Raw genomic sequence first — 12,422 nt, 5'->3', positions numbered from 1 at the left:
ACCCTAAGGAAACAATTGGGTACACTTTCTACCACAGATCCGAAGGCAAGATCTTTTTTGCCAAGAATGGAACCTTTCTAGAGAAGGAGTTTCTCTTGAAAGAAGTGAGTGGGAGGAAAGTAGAATTTGATGAGGTAATTGTACCTTCTCTCAATTTGGAAAGTAGCTCATCAGAGAAATCTGTTTCTGTGATGCCTACACCAACTAGAGAGGAAGCTAATGATGATGATCATGAAACTTCAGATCAAGTTACTACCAAACCTCGTAGGTCAACCAGAGCACGATCCGCACCAGAGTGGTATGGTAATCCCGTTCTAGAAGTGATGTTACTAGACCATGGCGAACCTACGAACTATGAAGAAGCTATGATGAACCCAGATTCCGATAAATGGCTTGAAGCCATGAAATCTGAGATAGGATCCATGTATGAGAGCAAAGTGTGGACTTCGGTGGACTTGCCCGATGATCGACAAGCCATAGAGAATAACTGGATCTTCAAGAAGAAGACTGACGCTGATGGTAATGATATTATCTACAAAGCTCGACTTGTCGCAAAAGGTTTTCGACAAGTTCAAGGAGTTGACTACGATGAGACTTTCTCACTCGTAGCGATGCTTAAGTCTATCTGAATCATGTTAGCAATTGCTGCATTTTATGATTATAAAATTTGGCAAATGGACGTCAAAACTGCATTCCTTAATCGATTTCTTAAAGAAGAGTTGTATATGATGCAACCAGAAGGTTTTGTCGATCCTAAAGGTGCTAACAAAGTGTGCAAGCTCTAGCGATCCATCTATGGACTGGTGCAAGCATCTCGGAGTTGGAATATACGCTTTGATGAGGTGATCAAAGCATATGGTTTTATACAGACTTTCGGAGAAGCCTGTATTTACAAGAAAGTGAGTCACTTTTATCATGTTGGTTTAATTTGTGTTCGCTACTTTGATAATTTGATATGTGGGTGGACCGGTGCTTAGGTGTTGTTCTTACTTGAACAAACCTCCTACTTATGATTAACCCTCCCGCAAGCATCCGCAACTACGAGAAAAGTATTAAGAATAAATTCTAACCATAGCATTAAACTTTTGGATCCAATCGGTCCCTTACAGAATAGCGCATAAACTGGGGTTTAAGCTTCTGTCACTCTCGCAACCCATCATCTAACTGCTACTCCACAATTCATTCCCTTAGGCCCAAATATGGTGAAGTTTCATGTAGTCTACGTTCACATGACACCACTAAGGGAATCACAACGTACATACTATCAAAATATCAAACACATATAAGTTCACATGATTACTTGCAACATGATTTCTCCCGTGACCTCAAGAACAAAAGTAACTACTCACAAATGATAAACATGCTCATGATCAGAGGAGTATTAAATAGCATAATGGATCTGAACATATAATCTTCCACCAAATAAACCATATAGTAATCAACACTACTAGTCACCCACAAGCACCAATCTATAGTTCCGGTAACAAGATTGAACACAAGAGATGAACTAGGGTTTGAGATGAGATGGTGTTGTTGAAGATGTTGATGGAGATTGCCCTACCCAAGATGGGAGAGTTGTTGGTGATGATGTGGACAATGATTTCCCCCTCCGGGATGGAAGTTCCCCCGGCGGAATCGCTCCACCGGAGGGCAAAAGTGCTCCTGCCCAAGTTCCGCCTCGAGACGGCGGCTCTCCGTCCCGAAAGTCTTCTTCTTATTTTTTCTAGGTCAAAAATGACCTATATACCAGAAGATGGGCACCGGAGGTGGGCCTGGGTGAGCACAACCCACTAGGGTGCGCCTGGGCTCCCTGGCGCGCCCAGGTGGGTTGTGCCCACCTGGTGGGCCCCCTCTGGTAGCTATTTGCTCCAATAATTCTTAAATATTCTGTCGGCATCCTGGGAACAGGGGTACCCAGACTTGCCTGCCTGCAGCCCACGGCGTGGCTCCACCAACGGCCCGGTACAGCCCAGCTTCGGCAGCAACAACTCAAGACCCTCGCGAGGGGCCAAGCTGATGGAAATATGCCCTAGAGGCAATAATAAAGTTATTATTTATTTCCTTATTTCATGATAAATGTTCATTATTCATGCTAGAATTGTATTAACCGGAAACTTAGTACATGTGTGCATACATACACAAAACAAAGTGTCCCTAGTATGCCTCTACTTGACTAGCTCGTTTATCAAAGATGGTTATGTTTCCTAACCATAGACATGTGTTGTCATTTGATGAACGGGATCACATCATTAGGAGAATGATGTGATGGACAAGACCCATTCTTTAGCTTAGCATTATGATCGTTACAGTTTCATTGCTACTGCTTTTTTCATGACTTATACATGTTCCTCAAACTATGAGATTATGCAACTCCCGAATACCGGAGGAACACCTTGTGTGCTATCAAACGTCACAACGTAACTGGGTGATTATAAAGATGCTCTACAGGTGTCTCCGAAGGTGTTTGTTGGGTTGGCATAGATCGAGATTAGGATTTGTCACTCCGTGTATCGGAGAGGTATCTCTGGGCCCTCTCGGTAATGCACATCACGATAAGCCTTGCAAGCAATGTGACTAATGAGTTAGTTGCGGGATGATGCATAATGGAACGAGTAAAGAGACTTGCCGGTAACAAGATTGAACTAGGTATGATGATACCGACGATCGAATCTCGGGCAGGTAACATACCGATGACAAAGGGAACAACGTATGTTGTTATGCGGTTTGACCGATAAAGATATTCGTAGAATATCTAGGAGCCAATATGAGCATCCAGGTTCCGCTATTGGTTATTGACTGAAGATGTGTCTCGGTCATGTCTACATAGTTCTCGAACCCGTAGGGTCCGCACGCTTAACGTTCGATGACGATTTGTATTATGAGTTATGTGACTTGATGACCGAAGTTTGTTCGGAGTCCCGGATGAGATCGGGGACATGACGAGGAGTCTCGAAATGGTCGAGAGGTAAAGATCAATATATTCGAAGGCTATATTCGGACATCGGAAAGGTTCCGAGTGATTCGGATATTTTTCGGAGTACAGGAGAGTTACGGGAATTCGCCGGGAGAAGTATTGGGCCTTATTGGGCCATACGGGAATAGAGGAGGCAGGCCAAAGGGAAGGAGGCGCGTGTCGGTGTCAAAACTGGCGGATCTCGGGTAGGGTGTCCCTAACTGTGCGTCTAGGATCGATGGTAACAGGAGACGGGGGACACGATGTTTACCCAGGTTCGGGACCTCTCTATGGAGGTAATACCCTACTTCCTGCTTGATTTATCTTGATGAATATGAGTGCTACAAGAGTTGATCTACCACGAGATCGTAATGGCTAAACCCTAGAAGTCTAGCCTGTATGACTATGGTAATGAGTATCTATCTATCCGGACTACGCTCTCCGGTTTATATAGACACCGGAGAGATCTAGGGTTACATGGAGTCGGTTACATTAGAGGGAATCCACATAGTCGGTTGCCAAGCTTGCCTTCCACGCCAAGTAGAGTCCAATCCGGACACGGGTACAGTCTTGGGTCTTCATGTCTTCACAGCCCATCAGTCCGGCCCAAAGGATAATAGGCCGGACGCCCGAGGACCCCTTAGTCCAGGACTCCCTCAGTAGCCCCCGAACCAGGCTTCAAAGACGAGGTGTTCGGCGCGCAGGTTGTCTTCGGCGTTGCAAGGCGGGTTCCTTCTCCAAGTAATATATTCGGCCGTTGATCGCTCCCCTCGGCTTCTGTGCGCTAATAACTTCGTCTTCCACGTGTCAAGCGAATGCGGAAAGTCAAGGTAGTTTTGCGGATAACACCCCGTACAGGCAAGGTAGAGCGCCTATTTAAAGACATTGGATCTTAGATCCAGGCGACACTATGCCGAGAAAATCCCCGGAGACTGCCAGGAGAGACCATTCCAACATGGCTAGCATTCCCAGCTCCTCCTCCCACTCCAGCTCAAAGAGAAGCGAGTGGGAGAAGTGCTCTGTGTCTCATAGTCAACTAGCAAAGTTGCAAACGCAGGGATTTCTTCCTCCCGCGGATCTGGTCCCTGTTCGAGCAGGGTCGGCCTCCTTCAATGACGTGACTCAGGCGGAGGACTTCCCCAATCCATCCGGGGGGAGCGAGTGTGCTTCGTCCCCTATCTGCTAAGAGGCGTCGGATTTCCAGTCCATCCGTTCCTCCGAGGGCTTCTGGAATATTATGGCCTCCAGCTGCACAACTTCACTCCCGCCTCTATCCTGCACATCGCAGGTTACGTCGCTCTATGCGAGTTATTTCTGGGTGTTGAAGCCCATTTTGAGCTGTGGAGAAAATTGTTCTGTCTTGTCCCGCGTAACCATGAGGGTTCAATATTTGAAGTGGGCGGAGCCGTAGTGTGGCGCATCGCTGATACCGCATACCTGTCCGGCACACCAAGGAGGGCGTCAAAAGAGTGGCCTTCCGAATGGTTCTATATCGAGGACGTCGCACTTCCCGACCCAGTTCGAAAGGGTCTCCCTGAATTCACAAGCGTTCCGCTAAAGAAACGCCATAGTTGGCGTCCCCGGAGCCTTGAAGAGGATGATAGTGCGGAGGTTTGTCATCTCCTGGGCAAGGTAAAGACGCTCGCTCAGTCCGGATTAACAATGGTTGAGGTAATGGCAACCTCCATAGTGCGAGGGGTTCAGCCGTTTCAATATAGAGGGCTCCCAATGTGGTACTACAACGGGGAGGACGACGCCTCCCGCTTCTGTCGGAAAGGTCCGGACACCCCCGCCGCTCTAGCCAAGATATTGGGCGAGCTGTTCAAAGGGGAGGAAGAGGAATTTCTTCGCATCAATCGCAGGCATGGATATTCTATGTATAATCCTCCCAGTTGGGTAAGCCTCAGTCCTTCTTCTTTACCCATCCCGCTTCCCGGACTACCTTTGATAACCTTCTAACCCGCTTATAATAGCATTGGCGAAAAATCACCGAGGGGTTTTACAGCCCCGCCCCACAGCCTTAGAACCACAACCGGGAGCTGGATCCTGGGTTTGAAGAAGACCCGGATATATTCGTGGTACTAGCGGAAGGGGTGTTTTATCAGGCGAGCTACGATGGCACGGAAGTGGCCATTATTGCCGATTACCCTGGTCTTCTCCCTGCTTCCCACATAAGTCATCAAGTGAAAATCTCACTCTCAAGAGCCTCCTCGCACTACCTCACCCACCGCACTGTCTCGTGCTCCACAGGGGAGGCGTTCGGCGCGTCACGCTACTCCGGGGGCGGCTCCAAAGAGAGCGGCTCCGGCGCCGAGCAAGGCTTCCAAAAGGAAGGTCGGTGAAGACACGACCGGTCCCTCGTCAAAGAGGTAAGGATTTGAAGGTATACTTTAGTAGTCACATCCAACTGTAACTTGTACGTTTGTTTGGTACCAGGAAAAAGTTCCACCGGACTAAGTCCGAGGGTCCGGCCGGCCGTACTCCCAGCGCCCGGGATTTAGACCCCGTTGGAGAGGCGGAAGCCGATATTGGAACAGTGCCAGACTGTCCTTCGGCCGAGGGTTCGGAGAATATGTCTGTTACCAACTCGGAAGTGGAGAGCGCCATGAATCATCGGCGCTGTAGGGCTATTTTACGAGACCCTGAGTTCTCGGAAGAGGCATTCAATGCCTTCGCTCGGCTGATGCGTACATCCGAGCTGCTCGAAACGGGCTTAGTAGAGCCACAAAGCAACATTTAACAGACGTGCAGGTAAGTTTTCTTTGTCCGAATAGGATAGCCATATGCCAGTAGCCCCCGGGACTGAAAGCAGTTGGTAAAACTGATTTAAGGACCGTTGTATCACCAGGTTCTTACAGAGAAGAACGACCTGCTAACCCAAGAGCTGGAACAGTGTCGGGCGCAACTAAATGCTGCTACCGCCGAACTGGAAGACCTCAAGAAGCTGTCCACTGGTAACGTTCCCCTCCATCGAGGAACAATAATTGTATACCAACTGTGCTAATACTGCCACTAATCACATAATAGGGTCGCCTGATCAACTTGAGAAGAAGTTGAAGATCGCCCAGGAGGGAGAAAGAGAGGCAAAGAGGCAACACGCCACAGGCGAGCATGTGCTGACCCGCGTTAGGGACGAGAAAAACAAGCTACAAGATTCCAACACTACGTTGGGTGAAGAGTTGAAAGATGTGCGGGCCCAGCTAGCCGACTCCGTGAAGGAGAACAAGAAGCCGCGGGGCGGCATGTTCAGTAAGTTTCCTTACTTGTTGTTTTTTAAGTAGTTCGGAGATAAATGAAACTGATATAGCTATGTTTGCAGGTATATTGACGGGTCGTCCTGAAGAGGAGGTGTCCGGATCAACAAGTGATCTGCTGCAAAGACTGTCGCAAGTGCACGAGCATGCTCGGCTGGCCATGCGGAGTGTTGCCAAGGCCTTATGGCCATCCGCCTCCCCTCCAGGAAGTATGGAGGAGCTTGTAGAGCTGTTCAAGGGAGCGCGGCGGCGTATCCGATTATGGAAGATATCGGCCTGCCGAGAGGGTGCGCGAGAGGCCTGGGCCATGGTTAAAACGCAATATACCAAGCTGAATCCTAATCACATGGCCCGGGTTGGACCGTTAGGGCCAAATGGGGAAGAAATTCCCGTTAGTTTAGTATATGACCAAGTAGAGGTGGCCACCAAATATTCCCAACAGGATTATAAGTTAGACTGCCTGTTAGATGGTATAGAGGAGGAAGTGTTTGAGTCCAAGTGACTATGTACTTTCCTCACCATGTGGAATTCTAGCTGAATTGTATATCATTTGTCATGGCAGACCTTTTCGCTTCAACCTCCGGACCCGAAGATGCGGAGTGTTTCCGAATACCATCACGGCCGAATAGGCCAGGTTATGCGTGGAAAACTAAGCGCAGGGGTCATAGTTGCTTGAACAGACAAGTTGTATCCGGCTAGTTATGTTATATTACATAGAGATTGTAAGAAACATCTTCAAGGGAGAATAGTTCCGTTAAGGGTTCCTTTCCCTGGGTGTGCATGCATTAGTAGACATGTCCGAATTGTGATGTGAAAATCACAGTGTGTATAGCTTCTGGGGGTTCACAATAGAGCGAGTGCAAAGAATATTTTTCATCCACCGACCGAATATTTTCCCTTAAGAACGCTAACTTTTGGCTTCACCCAGTCTGAGGTACACATCCGGATGACCCGGTAGTAACAATCGCAGAGGTGCTCCCTTTACCACCTAGCTGAACAATTGGGAACGTAGGGGTAAGCACAGGAGCCAGGCAACCCAGCTTGGCCAAAACTTAAGTCATATCGTTGCATATAATGGTGAAGAAAAGACATACGGGAAAAAAGCGTATGTATGATGAGCTTGATGCTCGGAAAATAATATTAACAAGCTTCTGTTCAAGAAGCCCCCAGGTATAATGGACGTACATATGTAAAGATGTGTACGTCAGCGGTGTTCGGTCGAGCCGTATGAGAGCTTTAAAGCGAAAAAAATAAAGGTGGAAAAGAGAGAAAAAGTAATGGAAACTACAGGGGAGAAGGGGACGAACAAATAATTCGGCGCTAGGCATAAAACCTTCGGAGTCTGGCCGCATTCCAGGGGTTCGGCTCTAGGCGATTGTCTGATGCATCATGAAGACGGTACGCTCCGCCGGTAAGGACTTCGTCAATTATGAAGGGACCCTCCCATTTGGGCTTGAGTTTGTCCTTTTTCTTCTCCGGCAAGCGTAGAACAAGTTCGCCAACGTTGTAAGTCTTGGCCCGTACTTCTCTGCTTTGATATCTTCGAGCCTGCTATTGATAAAATGTTGAACGGGCTTTGGCGACATCGCGCTCTTCCTCCAGGGCGTCTAGGTTGTCCTGCCGATCCAACTCGACCTCTTTCTCTTCGTACATACGCACTCAAGGTGAGTCATGTATCATATCGCAGGGCAATACAGCCTCTGCACCGTACACCCTGAAAAAAGGTGTGTATCCGGTAGTACGGTTGGGCGTGGTCCGCAGCCCCCAGAGTACGGAGTCGAGCTCCTCGACCCAGTGCTTGTCTGATTCTTCCAAAGACCGCACTAGCCTGGGTTTGATGCCGCTCATAATAAGACCATTGGCTCGCTCGACTTGACTGTTTGTTTGCGGGTGGTAGACAGAGGCGTAATCGAGCTTAATGCCCAGATGAGCACACCAGGTTTTCACCTCATCGGCTGTGAAATTGGAACCGTTATCAGTGATGATGCTGTGCGGGACACCATAACGGTGCACCACATCGGATATAAATGCAATCACCGGTCCGGACTCGGCCGTTTTAACTGGTCTAGCCTCTATCCACTTGGTGAATTTGTCCACCATGACCAGCAGATATTTTTTCTTATGGCTTCCCCCTTTAAGGGGTCCAACCATGTCCAAGCCCAGACCGCAAAGGGCCATGTAATGGGGATTGTTTGTAGGGCGGTTGGGGGCATATGGCTTTGGTTGGCGAAGAGTTGGCGTCCAACGCAGCGCTGGACGAGGTCCTGTGCGTCTGCTCGGGCTGTAGGCCAATAAAATCCTGTCCGGAAGGCCTTGCTGACAAGTGCCCGGGCTGCGGCATGGTGCCCACCGAGACCGGCGTGAATTTCTGCCAAGAGTTGCCGCCCCTCCTCCTCGGAGATACACCTTTGAAGGACTCCGGTAGTGCTTTTCTTGTAGAGCTCTCCTTCGTGAACTTTATAGGCCTTCGAGCGTTGGACAATGCGGCGAGCCTCGTTCTGATCTTCTGGGAGCTCCCTCCTATTAAAGTAGGCCAAGAATGGTTCGGTCCACGGGGCAATTACTGCCATGATGAGGTGGGCCGATGGGTTATTTCAGTGGCTGAGCCTCCGATGATATCGGCGTGCTCGCTATCTATGTTTGTGTTCGGAACGGGACTGTCGTTGCTGTCTCCCCCTTGCCACACCACAGATGGCTTAAAGAGCCTTTCGAGGAAGATGTTAGGTGGGACGGGGTCGCGCTTGGCACCGATGCGAGCAAGGACGTCTGCCGCCTGATTACTTTCGCGGGCGACGTGATGGAATTCGAGCCCCTCGAACCGAGCCGACATCTTTAAGATGGCATTGCGAAGCTGCCATCTTTGGATCTTTGGCATAAAAGTCTCCATTAATTTGGGATATTGCGAGTTTTGAGTCCCCGCGCACCTCCAGGCGTTGTATGCCCATTGATACGGCTGCGTTGTTGGAGTCTGTGTATAATATTTGGAGTACGTACTGGACGATATCTCCTGTGGGGGACGTTAATACGACGCCCGCCCCTAGCCCTGCCAACATTTTGGAGCCGTCAAAGTGCATAACCCAGTTGGAATACGCGCCATACTCTTTAGGGAGTTCGGCCTCTGTCCATTCGGCGACGAAGTCAGCCAGTACCTGGGATTTGATGGCTCGACGTGGTTTGTACGTGATGTCGAATGGAAGGAGCTCAATGGCCTATTTGGCAATCCGGCCCGTTGCATCCGGTTGTTGATTATATCATTGAGGGGCACTTCGGAAGCCACCGTGATCGAGCACTCCTGAAAGTAGTGTCGCAATTTTCGAGATGCCATGAAGAGTGCATATGCTATTTTTTGATAGTGAGGGTACCGGGATTTGCATGGTGTGAGGACGGTGGATACGTAGTATACCGGCTTTTGGAGCGGAAATTTGTGTCCGTCCTGTTCTTGCTCGACGACGAGTATGGCGCTCACCACCTGGTGTGTTGCCGATATATATAGGAGCATTGGTTCGCCGACGTTTGGCGCGGCCAGGATTGGGTTGCTTGCCAAAAGGGATTTTTTTTTCTTCCAGTCCGGCCGTCGTCGCGTCTATCCACTAGAAGTTATCGGTGCGCCGTAGTAGGCGATAAAGGGGCATCGCCTTTTCCCCCAACCTGGAGATAAAGCGGCCTAAAGCTGCCACGCACCCGGCGAGTTTTTTGGACCTGTTTGAGTTCGGTTGGCGTGGCCAATTGTGACAGAGCTCGGATTTTGGCTGGATTTGCTTCAATTCCTCTATTGGAAATGATGAAGCCCAGTAGTTTACTGGCGGGGACGCCGAAGACACACTTTTCCGGGTTAAGCTTGATGTCGTATGCGCAGAGGTTGTCGAATGTGAGACGCAAGTCGTCTATTAGTGTTTTGACGTGTCTAGTTTTGATGACGACGTCGTCCACGTAGGCCTCCACTGTCTTGCCGATCTGTTTCTCGAGGCGTGTTTGGATCATGCGCTGGTAGGTGGCGCCGGCGTTCTTGAGCCTGAAAGGCATGGTGTTGAAGCAAAACTGCCCGTATGGTGTAATGAATGTTGTTGCGGCTTGATCGGACTCCTTCATTTTGATTTGATGGTATCCGGAATATGCATCAAGGAAGCACAGCGAGTCGTGTCCGGCGGTAGCGTCAATGATTTGATCAATGCGAGGAAGGGGGAAGGGATCCTTAGGGCAAGCCTTGTTAAGGTCTTTGAAATCGATGCATAGGCGCCAGGATTTATCCTTCTTTGGTACCATTACCAAGTTTGCCAGCCAGTCCGGATGTTTAATATCTTTGAGGAATCCGGCCTCGATGAGTTTGGCTAGCTCCTCCCCCATAGCTTGTCGTTTGGGTTCGGAAAAGCGCCGCAGTGTTTGTTTGACCGGCTTATATCCCTTTAGTATGTTGAGGCTGTGTTCGGCCAACTCGCGCGGGATTCCTAGCATATCTGAGGGGTGCCAGGCGAATATATCCCAGTTTTCGTGCAACAAGTCTCGCAGTGCTGCGTCGACTGTGGGGCTGAGTTGTGCTCCGATAGAGGCTATCTTCTTCGGGTCTGTTGGATGGACCTGAAATTTGACCGTTTCTTCTGCTGGCTTGAAGGAGGTAGATTTGGGTCGTTTGTCCAGGATAACATCGTCTCTATCCACAGTGGAGCGTAGTGCAGTCTCTTCAGCCGCAAGGGCCTCAGATAATGCCTCGAGGGCCAAGGATGCGGTTTTGTTCTCAGCGCGGAGTGCTATATCCGGATCGCTGACGAGGGTGATTATTCCATTAGGCCCGGGCATTTTTAGCTTCATATACCCGTAATGAGGTATGGCTTGAAAGTGCATGAAGGCCTCTCGCCCTAACAGGGCGTGGTATCCACTGTTAAAAGGGGCCACCTGGAAAGTTATTTCTTCGGACCGATAATTCTCCGGCATGCCGAATACCACATCAAGTGTAATTTTTCCCGCACACCGCGCTTCCCGACTGGGAATGATACCTCGAAAGGTTGTGCTGCTTTTCTCGATGCGGCTCCTGTCTATTTCCATCTTGTGGAGCGTGTCCTCGTAAATGAGGTTTAGTCCGCTACCGGCGTCCATGAGGACTTTTTAAGTCAAAAACCGTCCATGATGGGACTGAGGACTAATGTAGCTGGCGCTCGGACTGTTCTGTATTTGGGTTCATCACTGGCATTAAAGGTTATGGCCGTGTCGTTCCAGGGGTCAATTGCGGCGACCTGGCAAAGTTCGGCGAGATCGTGCAGTGCCCTTTTACGCTTATTGTTTGAAGCGAATGTCTCCAAGACTGTCAATACTCTAGTGTCGTCGTTTGCTGGAGGGTGCTGTTCTGGGGTGTCCTTGATAAGGATGTCCTCGCCGCTCTTGGCTACCTGCCGAAGTATCCAACATGCTCTAAGGCTGTGGGTTGCCACGGTATCTGGCGTCGTGTGTATTTTGCATGGGCCATTGAGCCATCCCTCCAGAACGGTGCCGTGCAGCGTGATGGGTTTATGTTTTCTGACTATTCGGCTGGGCGTGCCACGGGGGTGCGTCCTCTTCGCCTGTAGGATGAGTTGGGTTGGGACTGACGGTTCCCAGCGAGCTGCCTGAGTTTTCCAGGCGCTTTCCATCGAGCTGTACTTTTGTACGATAGTTGCTAAGTCAGCGAATTTTAGTATGCGGCGGTGATTGATGGCGTTGAGGATACCTTCGTCCGCCCAGTTGTTGCAGAATGCTTCTATCGCGTCTTCGTCGTGGCAATCTTTGACAAGGAGGAATCTGGCCCAGAAGTGTTGGACCGTTTCCTGAGACTGTCGTTTGATGCTCATTAGAGCGTCTATGTCCGGGTGGATGGGTGGAACGAAAATCCGAACCCTGACCCGATTTTGGATCCGGAGTTTGAAGATCTACCGGACCTGGCAGTTCGGGCTCCGGGATATCGACTAATTTTTCAGGCTCACCGTCCGACTCCATGTTCGGGGGACGGGACATACCTTTCTGCCGGAGAATACCCGGCCTTTCAAGATCGGAGATCCGAACATAGTTCGTCTTCAATATAGTAGAAGAGTTGCTCCGCTCCTCGACTACCGCTATCAGGTGGGTGATCGGCGGAGTTTTAATTTCTCTCTGGTCGGGTTTAAGCCCAACCCGATCGTAGTCTGTAGCGACCCCCAAGGTGGCCATGCGATCGAGGAGTTCGTTCAACGACGATAACTCCGTTGGAT

This window comes from Triticum aestivum, chromosome 1D (genome assembly GCF_018294505.1).
Source record: "Triticum aestivum cultivar Chinese Spring chromosome 1D, IWGSC CS RefSeq v2.1, whole genome shotgun sequence".
Classification (NCBI taxonomy): Eukaryota; Viridiplantae; Streptophyta; class Magnoliopsida; order Poales; family Poaceae; genus Triticum; species Triticum aestivum.
This window is presented reverse-complemented; position numbering follows the sequence as displayed.